General features: G+C 38.6%; 1 protein-coding gene across 9 annotated transcripts in view; it reads right to left on the bottom strand.

The window, feature by feature from the left end:
• LOC108441182 (nuclear factor 1 X-type-like) overlaps positions 1–12,351 on the bottom strand; it is a 167,801-nt gene that overhangs the window by 135,573 nt on the left and 19,877 nt on the right. The gene's annotated exons all lie outside the window — the stretch shown is intronic.

Genomic DNA, 12,351 nt, shown 5'->3' with positions numbered 1-12,351 from the left:
ACCGTTTGTGCAGACACATGCACATTTGTGGCCTGCTGGAGGTCATTCTGCAGGGCTCTGGCAGTGCTCCTCCTGTTCCTCCTTGCACAAAGGCGGAGGTAGCGGTCCTGCTGCTGGGTTGTTGCCCTCCTACGGCCTCCTCTACGTCTCCTGGTGTACTGGCCTGTCTCCTGGTAGTGCCTCCAGCCTCTGGACACTACACTGACAGACACAGCAAACCTTCTTGCCACAGCTCGTATTGATGTGCCATCCTGGATGAGCTGCACTACCTGAACCCCTTGTGTGGGTTGTAGAGTCCGTCTCCTGCTACCACGAGTATGAAAGCACCACCAACATTCAAAAGTGACCAAAACATCAGCCAGAAAGCAGAAAGGTACTGAGAAGTGGTCTGTGGTCCCCTCCTGCAGAACCACTCCTTTATTGAGTGTGTCTTGCTAATTGCCAATAATTTCCACCTGTTGTCTATTCCATTTGCACAACAGCTGTGAAATTGATTGTCAATCAGTGTTGCTTCCTAAGTGGACAGTTTGATTTCACAGAAGTTTGATTTACTTGGAGTTATATTGTGTTGTTTAAGTGTTCCCTTTATTTTTTTGAGCAGTGTAGTTAAATGTCAAGGATGCTATATATCCATCTATCTATCTAAAAATGCATTTCAAACATATATAATCATTAGCATCTTTCTTCCTGAGGCCCTTGATATTTTAAGTGTAGGCCTTTCACACATACACATCAGCATAACAGCACTGACTGATCTATATCGGTCTTTCTGGCAGTGAAAGCAACTGACTTAAAGCAAGCTGTCTACACGTCTGACACACACACACACATACACACACACACAGTAGGACAGAAATAAATGACCTTGGATGTGTTCTATCAATACAGCGGCATGCCTGATACAGTGCTGTTGTACACACTCACACACAAGCACACATGCCATTTATTTGCCAAATACAAACACTTTCATCATCCACTCAGGTAGAACGGTACTTATAAAGTAAAAAGGGATTTATTTTACAAGAGATTACTAACCACCACTTTCACTCCACTGCTTCAGTGTCTCTTTAGTGCCTTTAACCACAACAAAACAGCCAAAATAGCAAGGTATCCCACAGGCCTTTGGACAAAACCTGGCCACACATCATGCACAATCAGAACAGGATATTTCTACTTATGAAGACTTGAAAAATCAATTGAAAGGATGGAATGGTCCTTTCTAGCGTAATGAGAATACGCTGCATTCGACTGTATGAATAATCGAGTGACATACCGATAATTTTGACAATTAATCATGTACCTGTTGTTTTTTAAGGAGCAAATAATAATGATTTATTATCATTATTACTTGACAATAACTAGTGGTGTTCACGTCCTACATAGGCTGCTAAGTAGCCCAGCTCCACCTAAACTATGAAATTTGAAGCATTTAATATAATAGACATTACAATAGACAAATATAATAGACATTCAAGTAGTAGATTCTTTACTTGGCATGTTGCAGGTTTACAGAATCTTGAATCTTTTGAATATTTCAATTTTTCAAGTCTAACTAAATGCTACTGGAGTAGCCAGTTAGCCTGTTAGCTGTCTGCCTAACTGATCAGCCTTGACTCCATGTGTCAAACACAAGGCCGAGTCAGGCCAGCGGCACAATCTCTTAAAAATTATTTCATTTTCTATTCTTATTAGCCCATTTCACCCTGAGTCGCACTACAGTCACCAGCACGCACTGCAACGTAATGTGCGCTCCAACCCCCTTCCAACCCCCTTCCCCCAATAACAATCTGAGGGCCAGCAGTTGCACAAAAAAGAAAGATGCCTGGTGTCTATCTTAAGTAAATGTGCAGTTTTAAAAACCTACTCTAAAATAATTTATTTTTATTTAGAATTACTTCAGAATATGTATTCAGTGCCTATTTTGCTGTTGCAGTTTTACTGTATTTTGATTTTTTTATTTTTAGTGGTTGGGTTTGACACCGCTGGCCTAGACCCAGCTATATATACATGCATTTGTAACTATATATACATGCATTTGTAACTATATATACATGCATTTGTAACTATATATACATGCATTTGTAAGATCCTGCTGATATGGGTTCCCCCTTTTTTTCAGTGATGGACACAAAACGCAATTTGAGTACTAACAGCTCCACATAGTGGACAATCTTTAGCCTGCCTAATGTAGCTTTATGATGACCTGTTTATAAAATAAATTGACCTCTTTGCTGATGTTAGATCAAAAACTACATTCTCTCACGTGCATTCAAAATAAGTATAATTTGAAATTAATGCACTCTACATTAATAATGCACTCTGCCAAAAAGTGAGAGCTACAGTTTCTCATTAAAGTTAAATGGGATTTCTGCCAACATTCTGTACAGCTTGTCCAACTGAGCAAGGAAAGAATGCTTTTGTGGGCGGAGCATGGATAGGTCATTTGTGGTAACAGCATCCCATAGCCTACAGTTACTGAAGAGAAGTAAAAACAAGCTGTTCAGGACAAAATAATCTGTGAAGTAACTGTTATGAAAGGATCTATTATGACACGGTTCAACACAGACTGAATGAATTAAGAGTCCTGTGTAAATGGTTGTGTAATGTGTGCATAATGTGTGTATATGTGTGTGTAGCTAGGAGTTATGGGGCCTGTGTGGACGTGTGTGGAGCGGTCGCTACGACAACAGAACACTTTTATTTTATTACAATGAATTCATGAGTTTTGGCCATACAGTGTGTCATACAGTGTCAGCAAGTCTCCTTGAGATTACTTAACAATTCAACATGGTTAGAGGCAAACATGTGATGATGTAGCCAAGCAGTTGGCATAGTGTTAATTGGTGGGGTAGAACTTCCATTACTTTTTAGCTATATTAGCCTCAAAGCTTCAGTGAAAAGCTTAAAAAGCTAAATTCAGACACCAAAGATGTGGGAGACTGGAGACATTTGGGGTAAGGGGGAAATGATGTAATCTTGATTTTTTTGCCAGATTATTGCTTTAAATGTATATAACAGGTAGAGAACTAAGGTCAAACATGGGAAGAGGCAAAGTGAGGAGGTGAGAAAGACAACATGCATGGACAAAATGTACATACACATTATGTACACACACATACAAGGCATTCTCGCAGGTCACAGACATACACCATGTACTAAAGCAGAGAACTGATTAAGCTTTTTTAATGTTTGGCTAACATTATAACAGCTTTCAGAAAATCACTTCTCGTTGTTTCCACCTATCCAGAACTTTTGGTTGACTGTCCAGGGAAATAATAATTCCATTCCTGGACACAAAATGTCCTGGAATCTAAGGTTTTTCAAGCTGCTTCTCTTTATCCAGTCAGACTACTTGTATACAAAGAAGAGTTTTGATTGGTTCAGATTATGGTTACTGTAGGGACAACTGTTGTGGAAAGGTGCACTGCTGGTGACACGTTTAGGAACTCAGCAGCATGACAATGCGACAACTGAGAAGATTAGGTTCGGCAGCGGAACTAAGATACTTTAGACTGCATTGTGAGCGTAGTCATGCTTCCACTGAATTTAGCAAAAAAAATAAAAAATCAAGCCATTGATTATGAATGTCCAGGAAAATTTACAAGTGGAAGCATTACTCATGGCTATCTGCATGTCTGTGCATCAGTTTAGTCAGTGCAATGGGAAACAAACATTTGTTCCCTGAGCTAAATGCTACTGTAATCTCTACAGCCTTTCAGCCAAGTAAGAAAAACTTAATGCCATCCCTTTTTAAAAAGTTTAAAAGTTATTCAAATATTTATTTTGAAGTTGTTATTTTTTGGCCAGTATACCATGCAACTTTGTTTTCATTGTTGACATGTTAGGCTAAATGTTTTGTGACTGGTTGTTTTGCATGTCAGTCAAACAGCCCTTTCATATCAACATCAGAAGTTCTCCAAACCTTCCCAGACTGGCTTGTGAGGGTGTATTTTAGCAAGGTTTTATACAGCTTGCAACGGAATTGATTTCATCTCATGTAGTTTATCCACACTAATAAAGAACTTTGTGTTTAGCAGAAAAAAATGTTTACTGGAGTCTGTTTAATAATTTTTTTCCATTGCTGTATTTCATCACTAAACTCAGGAACTATTTACTTCCCAAACGCCTGACTAGAAGACTCATTAGTCAACGAGTCTATGCAACCTCTAGCTTGCAAGTGCAAACGCTGAGCAATGCTGTCACATTCTTTTCAATGTATGCTTCACAAAAGACTTACTCTTTTAAATGGACAGCACAGGGGATAACACCATTGCCCTCACACAGAAATATGTTTAGTAGGAAAACACACAAAACTGCAATGCATGGTGTCCTGGGACTGAGAAGCAGCGATGCAGACAGATATGTCATATCTTTCCATCATTTTCTGAACTTAAAGAGAAGACCAATGTTGCAAACAAGCTAACAATGTGTGAATGTCAATAATTAGCATAAAATTCATGCATATGCAGTAGGTGGGAATTCATTTCTATTTCTTTTGTTGTCATTTTAATTGCTAGTAGACATATGCTGGTGGACTGTAATTCAATATATAACAATATTTAGTGCTCAACATGTTCGTGGTAATGTTATCATGGACATTTTAACATGGACAACCTCCCCTTGCACAGCTGTAATTTGACCACATGCAGTCTTCCCATGTCAGCAACACTCGGCAGATCTAACAGGCTAACATGCTTATCCAGTAATATTCCCAGTTAGGCTTGAATATCTGCTACAAGCTTCAAATGTCTGTGAACAGGCTTGAGCTGGGTGGTTTTAAACCTAGTGTGGGAACGTGAATGTACACCACCGTTAGCTTGGTGCTAGCAGAACATAGCAAACGTTGGTAGAAATTAGCAGTGTTTGGATAAACAAAGGCTACTTAAGAAGCAAAAACTTCCATATTAAGCAATGTTTTGTAATAATGTGTCCAGCTGATGTGTGTTCATGATTATATAATTAAAAAAAAGCATTTCAAGATTCATTGACTGGTATAACCAACACAGAGCTCTTATTTTAAAATCTCATTCAGTAGTTTATTCACCTTTATTCTTGTCATTTAAACAACAATATTGTTGGATTAATGTGAATCATATATGTATATATATATATATATATATATATATATATATACGGACATTAGCACTTGCCTAGTCATTAACCATGTTAGTGTGCTTGGTTAATTTGGTTGGTTATTCCTTTAAACCTAGAGGCCCTTACATGGGTCCACACTTCAGCTCTTCTCTCTAACAACTACATTAGTATAACACACACATTGGTTTCAGCGCAGATACTGACTAATAGGTCTTAAGATTAATAATGGAACAATAAGCTAGCAGTTTAATGGGTAAAGCTTTCTGTAAAACTGTTCACTGTGTGTAAAATGACAGAGAAGCCTCACCTCCCTCTCTTTTTCTCCCTAACTTAAAATTTCTAGCTTGACCCACCTAGAGGCCGGAGACGTGGACTGGTCTCTGGTCAGCTCGTGGAAGCAGGGGGAAATGAATTAATGAAGAGAACACGGTGTACCTGCACTGTGACACAGTTATCTCTCTCTCTATCTCTCTCGCTCTCTTTCTCTGTCTCTTTGTGAATGACTCTCAAAATTTCTAAATGATTCTTCTCCGGTTTCTCTGTCTCGCTCCGTCTTTGTGAATGACTCGTATTTCTGCATCATTATGAAATCCTCTTGTCACATTTAGGAAACCTCTAGTATAGTATATACAGGTGTCATCTACTGCTAGCCTTATAACTATTTTTAATGTTTTAATATTTTTCTCTCACATAAAAACGCAAAGCAAATGGATTCAGGTAAATCTGAGGTATTATGGGACAGCGCAGAGGTCACATGCAGATCTTAGACCTTGAATGACAAAACCATCCGTTTTCGTTTGGGAAGAATCAACAAGTAAAATTCAGCTCAAACTGAAATAAACAATTCCTGCATTAATTAATGGACCAGAATATTTTAGTCCATCCTTTGTAAGCTGAATGAGTAATGAAATCATCATATGGCTTCATACTCCAATGAGTCTTGACCCATATATGATAATAGCTGCCGTTAAAACAAATAATAAGCATCTGATTCACCAAAGCATCAGTAATCTATCTTAGCTTCCCCACATAAAGACCAATGGCAGAGCTTGACGTCTGCTTCGGTCCAGACATTAACTGGAGCTGCATGAGTTTAACCTGCGTTAATTGCATTAGAGAATCAAATCACAACCAGAGAGAAAAAAAATCAACATAACTCAAAATTACATTAACAGGAATATATAATATAAAGGAACAGATAATGACCGCAATGATCTAGTGTCACTGTAAACGTGGAAATTATGATGATATGACAATATGTTAAAATTCTGGGCTTTTTTCCATTAAAAATGGTTGCATTTTGCCTCACTGTTGTCCTAATTCTGCAAATAATAAAATAAAATAGTTACCGTGATAAATTTAGTCACAATATACTTTTCTATGCACATTTGTGGATACACTCAGTGCTAAATGAACATGACAAATTAAGCCTCTTTAACTAGATTTTATCATTGTAGTCTTTGGATAATGTCTTAAAAATTATGGCTCTAATTGCGCTTTGTTTGTTATAACTTCAGGAAAACGTGTACTGTGTATTCTCATAAGGAATTCCGATGTATGGCACCATGTGGAATACATAAATACATATATGCCAGCTTATTTGAAATTGGCTATGGGCATATATTTCAGCCATATATCAAAATATACAAACATATTGTATTTTGTATTGTATATATATATATATATATATATATATATATATATATATATATATATATATATATATATATATATATATATATATATACACACACATTGATTGAAGCTTATATATATATATATATATATATATATATATATATATTTGTGTCCAAATATTTCCTAATAAAGCAAAAATTATTGTAAATCTACATGATTAAACTCTAATAACATAAAAAAAAACTTTGTAAGCTCTGCACTAAAATAAATAGCATATGAAATAAATGAAAACGTTGTTCCCGGACATTTAAATCATTTAATACTTAAACACACATAAAAGCAACAATTCTAACTGTAGACATTTGATCTATATATTCTACATTTTGAAATATATGCCTGATCCTTTATGATATATGTTGATATATGTGATTATATATATATATATATATATATATATATATATATATATACATATTTATATGTGTGTGTGTGTGTGTGTGTGTATATTGCCCACCCTTATTTAAAACAGTATTATTGATTATTTTCTATTTTCTTATTAAAGTATTCAGTTGCCTGCTAATACAGGATGTAATTGGACTGCCATGCAACGCAGGAGCAGCTCCTGCAACAAAAAGCTAACACTACTCCTAGTGCTCTGCAAAGAATGTGCAATTCCCCCAACACACACACACACACACACACACACACACACATCAGACCATACCCCCCAAACGCCAGATTTTTCTGCTGTCGAGCACATTTGTTAACTTTTTCCTCACAAATGATGCCTCAAGACCCCACCTGCTCCCCTCTAGCTCAGTCCAGAAAAGCTTTCAGCCGCGTTAATAATTCAGACTTCATTGTTTACACGCATGTGGCTTCGCTCGTTTCTTCGGTTTTTTTCATTTTTTTAATAATTAACGACAATTAAACGCGGCGAACCGACTCCCCGGATGCTCTGGGAGTTTCTTCCACTCTTAAGCCTCTCTCTCTCTCTCTCTCTCTCTCTCTCTCTGTCCTTCTTCATCCTCCTCTCTTCTCTCTCCTTCTTCCTCTTTCCTCCTCACGTCTGAGCGAACTGCGCGAATCTGCTAACCGAGTTTTCCCTGCCTGAGAACAAGGCTCGCCGCAGACCTGCACTCCCACAAAGACACCAGCCGGTCCTGCTGGAGCTCTCGGTAACCAAACCATCCTCCAGCGAACGTCTCGTTAGTTTAATATTGACTCAAGTAGCTCAAATAAAAAACCAAACCAAAAAAAAAAAACAGCTTCATCAAAAAGGCATCGAGTCCAAAACACTTCAGCACTGAATTCTCTGCAGAAGTTTATTAGCTACAAGTTTGTTTTAGCCTAAAATAAAGTGCTAAACGCTCAAATGTTTAAAGATGAGAGGTTTAGGATCATTACATCAGTCCTGGTGCTGAACCAGCAAGGCAAACTGGAATTAAATGCCCAAAAAGACATTTAAACTAAGGCCAAAGTATCCCTTTCACCATAAATGCAGACTGTTTAAAGGGCAACTCCACCAATTTTGCAAAAATTCTATATAATTAAATGCTTGAGCTGTAATAAAGACATTCAGAGTGGTTTTGGTGTGAAATGCTCCGTTCTGGAGAAGATTACCCAGTCAGAGCTGCTCACAGTGGTGGTGATAGGAACCAGACAGTAACCAGCCCCCTCACAGTAAGTTACTACATGAAATGGTTCCATATGCTGAATAATGTCATACAACGTTGTTGCATGATAGTTTTGTGACGTTTAAAATGTGTTTGAATCCATTTATTTTAACCCATGGGTACATGTGGTGTGTTGTAAGGCAACTTATGGATTTCAGATGTTCCACAGTTTTACCATCATCAACATCATCATCATCAGCAGCATCAGCAGCATCACCGGTGCTTTTGGATAACACATTAAGCGGCTATATTTGTGTTGTAGATGTCCAAACCTCTGGTTCCTGTCACCACCACTTTCACATCAAACCACTCTAAACGGCTTTGTTTATGTCTCAAAGACTGTATTATTTAGAATTTTTGAAAAATTGGTGAAACTCCCTGCTCAGTAGAAGGAAGCATATCTACATTTTAAAATGCTCACTGAAGTGCAAATGCATCAAAACTGTATTTAACCTCTTAACGTCCCTATTTGACCTTCGGCCCAATCTGAGTTTGCCTGAACACAAATCCCAAGACATTTTTTTATTTCTCAAACTCCATAGCTAAAATTTTTATTAGTGATTTTTAATGATTTACCATATTAAACACAGTCTTTTGATCCAATGAGACTACAGATTTTAAGCAAAGCAATTGAAAACCCACATTTGATTGTGAATAAAAGTTACAAAAAATGACAATCAAAAAAATCTCCATTATATAAAATTCCATCACTTTTAGACCAATCAGAACAAATTCTGTGGCGTTTTTACTCATCATACTAAATTTAGCTGTTGTATGTGAATGGGTTAAGCACATGGATCACTTCTAAGTGAGATAAATGGTCAGAGTTTAACACGTGAGCTCTTCCAGATCACTACACACTGTGCATATAATTAATTCCTGTGCTTTGAAGGCGCTCCTGCTAATTTAAATTAATGGAAAGAAACTGTTGGCCTAACACTGATTTTGGTCTGTTCGGAGTCAAAAGTTTGCATAATGTGAAGCAAAAAGTTCTCGTGCCTTTGAGAAACGTTGCCCGTGCTCAAGTTTAATTATTCATCTGTGCTAAAAAGACATTTATCTTTCTGTCAAGCTGTATTTCGCTAATTCACTTGCAGCAGGTTATTTGCTTTCTCTGCCTGAGCCAACATTTGATATCACTTTTCTGGGTCTAATGCAATTCACATGTGCTGCTGGAAATTTGTTCAGAGGACAAGCAATGCACGAGAATAATTACAGAGAGGTTAGAGAACCACCTTCAGCCGCAGCGAAGTGAGTTAAATTCACCAGTTACAACAGCAAAGGAGCAAATAATGGTGGATACGGGTAGTATAGGACAGTACGTTAGGCACAATATATGTCCAAAAGTGTCCAGACACCTCTTTTAATTACTGAATTCAGCTACTTTTAGGATCACTCATCACTGATACAGGCATTCAATTGCTTGAACAATCTCCGTTGAGAAACATGGCTAATGACGGCACATGGGCCTAAGATCTCCATGCCCAATGCCAAGTGTCAGCTAGAGGGGTATAAAGCCCCCAGCGTTGGGCTGTGGAACTGTGTTCTCTGGAGTGATGGAGCTCCATTCATTACCTTTGAGATAAGCTGCAGTGATCCAGAACTAATCATCTAACATCAGTGCCTGACCTCGCTACTGCTCTTGTGGCTGAGTGCAATCAAATCCTCATTGCAATGTCCCAACATCCGCCATAAAGCCTTTACAGAATAGTAGAAGCTGTTATTGCCACAAAACTCACTGTCAATACCCTTGAACATTAGATGAGCATGTGTCTACAAACTTTTGGACATATAGTGTATTAGAGGACAGCCATGGAACATGCAGGTCAATTTTCATTCAATTTCTCGCTCAAATGTATTTATTAATGAACATATTTACAGTGTTTTTTTCTTGCTTTTTTAAAAATAATATATAGTTAAAATCTGAATTTGGACTAAAATCAGAGCCTGTTAAAGTGGCTCCTAACACCAGATAACGCACAATGACTGTTCCCATCCCATTTAAAGAAAAGCCTTGCAAGAAATTTGGTCAAGTTGATATAGTTAATGACAACATTTATAGTCGTAATAATTGCAGACTTAAGAATAAATCTCCATCAAGTAAGTCACGTATTAAACGGTCATATTCCCACGTGCAGTAAATACGTGCTTTTTCAGCTTTTGTTTAAAACTGTAATTAAGCAAAATGAACCCGTCTCTAAAACATCAGCGCTCGTTCACTGTAAACCAAGCAATAAATGCTGAAGCTGGTAAAGAAGCTCCAGCTCCGTGACCCAGCCTGCACTGGGCCTGGAAAGAAAAAAAAAAAAAAACACACCAGACATTTGCTGCCAAGAAGCTGAGGCCAAAACCAAACCAGCTGAAACGAAAGAACAAGAGAGAGAAATAAGGAAAAATAAACATTAAGGACATATAAATATAGGCCCAGTCAAATGAGTGGTGTGGACCAGCGCTGGGGAGAAGACCTGGACACAGAACATCTACAGCGCTGGTTTAAACGTCTCCGTGCACTGCTGCTCTGGATCTTACGAAACCTCAGGGTGCACGTCTAACATCTCAAATAAATCATCTCGGGAGAGGACGCGCTTCATTTAATAATACAAAGCCCCCACAACGCGCCAGAGTTCAGAGCCGAGAGCAGAAAGCCGGGGTCAAGTATCGCGAGAAAGCAGCAGGTAAGAGTCCGCGAGACTCCGCGCGGCTCAGAAAGGCCATAAAAACACCCAGACATCCCTGGAAAAACACAAGCACCGCAGAGGACCGTGACAGTTTGTTTGTTTACTTATTTATTTATTTTTCTTTCTGGGTTTTTGACGCCGAGCTCTGACAAGGCCGCACGTCGGCCTGGACCACCAGCGCCGGATCAAATCACATCATCAGTTCTTTTATTTTTATTTTATTTTATTTTTATTTTATTTTTTTAAAATGCATTTGATCTGTTAAATAATAAAAAAACGAAGCTGCAGGAAAATAGTTTGCATTTGTGAGATTTATCAGCTTCGTGCGGTCCAAGAGTCTTTCAGGCCTCATTCAGAGGCGAAAGTGTGGATTGTATTAGCAGGAAAAAAAAGGTCTGACATGCGGAGCGAAGCACTGAACAGAGAGGAGCGCAGAAATGCGGAGTTTTAAACGGTGGAGACCAATAAAAGGCTTGAGTGGCGTCTGACTGCGGGTATATTTAAAAATACAGGCTCTGTAGCACAATCCCTGCACACACACACACACACACACACACACACATATATATATATATATATATATATATATACACACACACACACACACACACATATATATATATATATATATATATATATATATATATACACACACACACACACACACACACACACAGAAACACACACACACACGTATGTATCCTGGTCAGATAAGGTTTTGGCCAGTGGTCACTGGGACAGCAGGAAAGAAGCAAAGCTGACGTGCCTAAGCAAACGACACCTTCTCTCATGGCAACTGGAGCTACACGCCTTTACATTCAGCCGCATTTGTCTATAACCCGCTATACATTCATCACATATAAAAGCAGCAACAGTTTTACCCGCGAACGCATTTGAAAGGTGGCAGAAGCGACTGTTTCCGTTACGGCTGTTCCCTAAAGGCGTAGCGCGCAGCCGACTACACTCACCTACTGTTGACTGTAAAGATGTATAGCATTTTTATACGCAGTCGCCTTTAACCAGCTATACATTCAGCCACTGGGAAACACGAAGGCACGCATTTGCTCGAGCAACGTTTTTAGCCGCGAACTGGCGCGAGCGCAAAATGCAGTGCACGCCTCTCCCGGTGCAGCGAGCTGGAGCGACGAGCTACAGGCAGAATCCTGCAAGCTCGTCATATATATATCTATATCTATATCTATATACATACAGCAGCGTGTCCGCGGGACGCTGCGGGCCCGCATTCACACCAAAACACGGCACTT

The sequence above is a fragment of the Pygocentrus nattereri genome, chromosome 12 (genome assembly GCF_015220715.1).
Source record: "Pygocentrus nattereri isolate fPygNat1 chromosome 12, fPygNat1.pri, whole genome shotgun sequence".
Lineage (NCBI taxonomy): Eukaryota > Metazoa > Chordata > Actinopteri > Characiformes > Serrasalmidae > Pygocentrus > Pygocentrus nattereri.
This window is presented reverse-complemented; position numbering and strand designations above follow the sequence as displayed.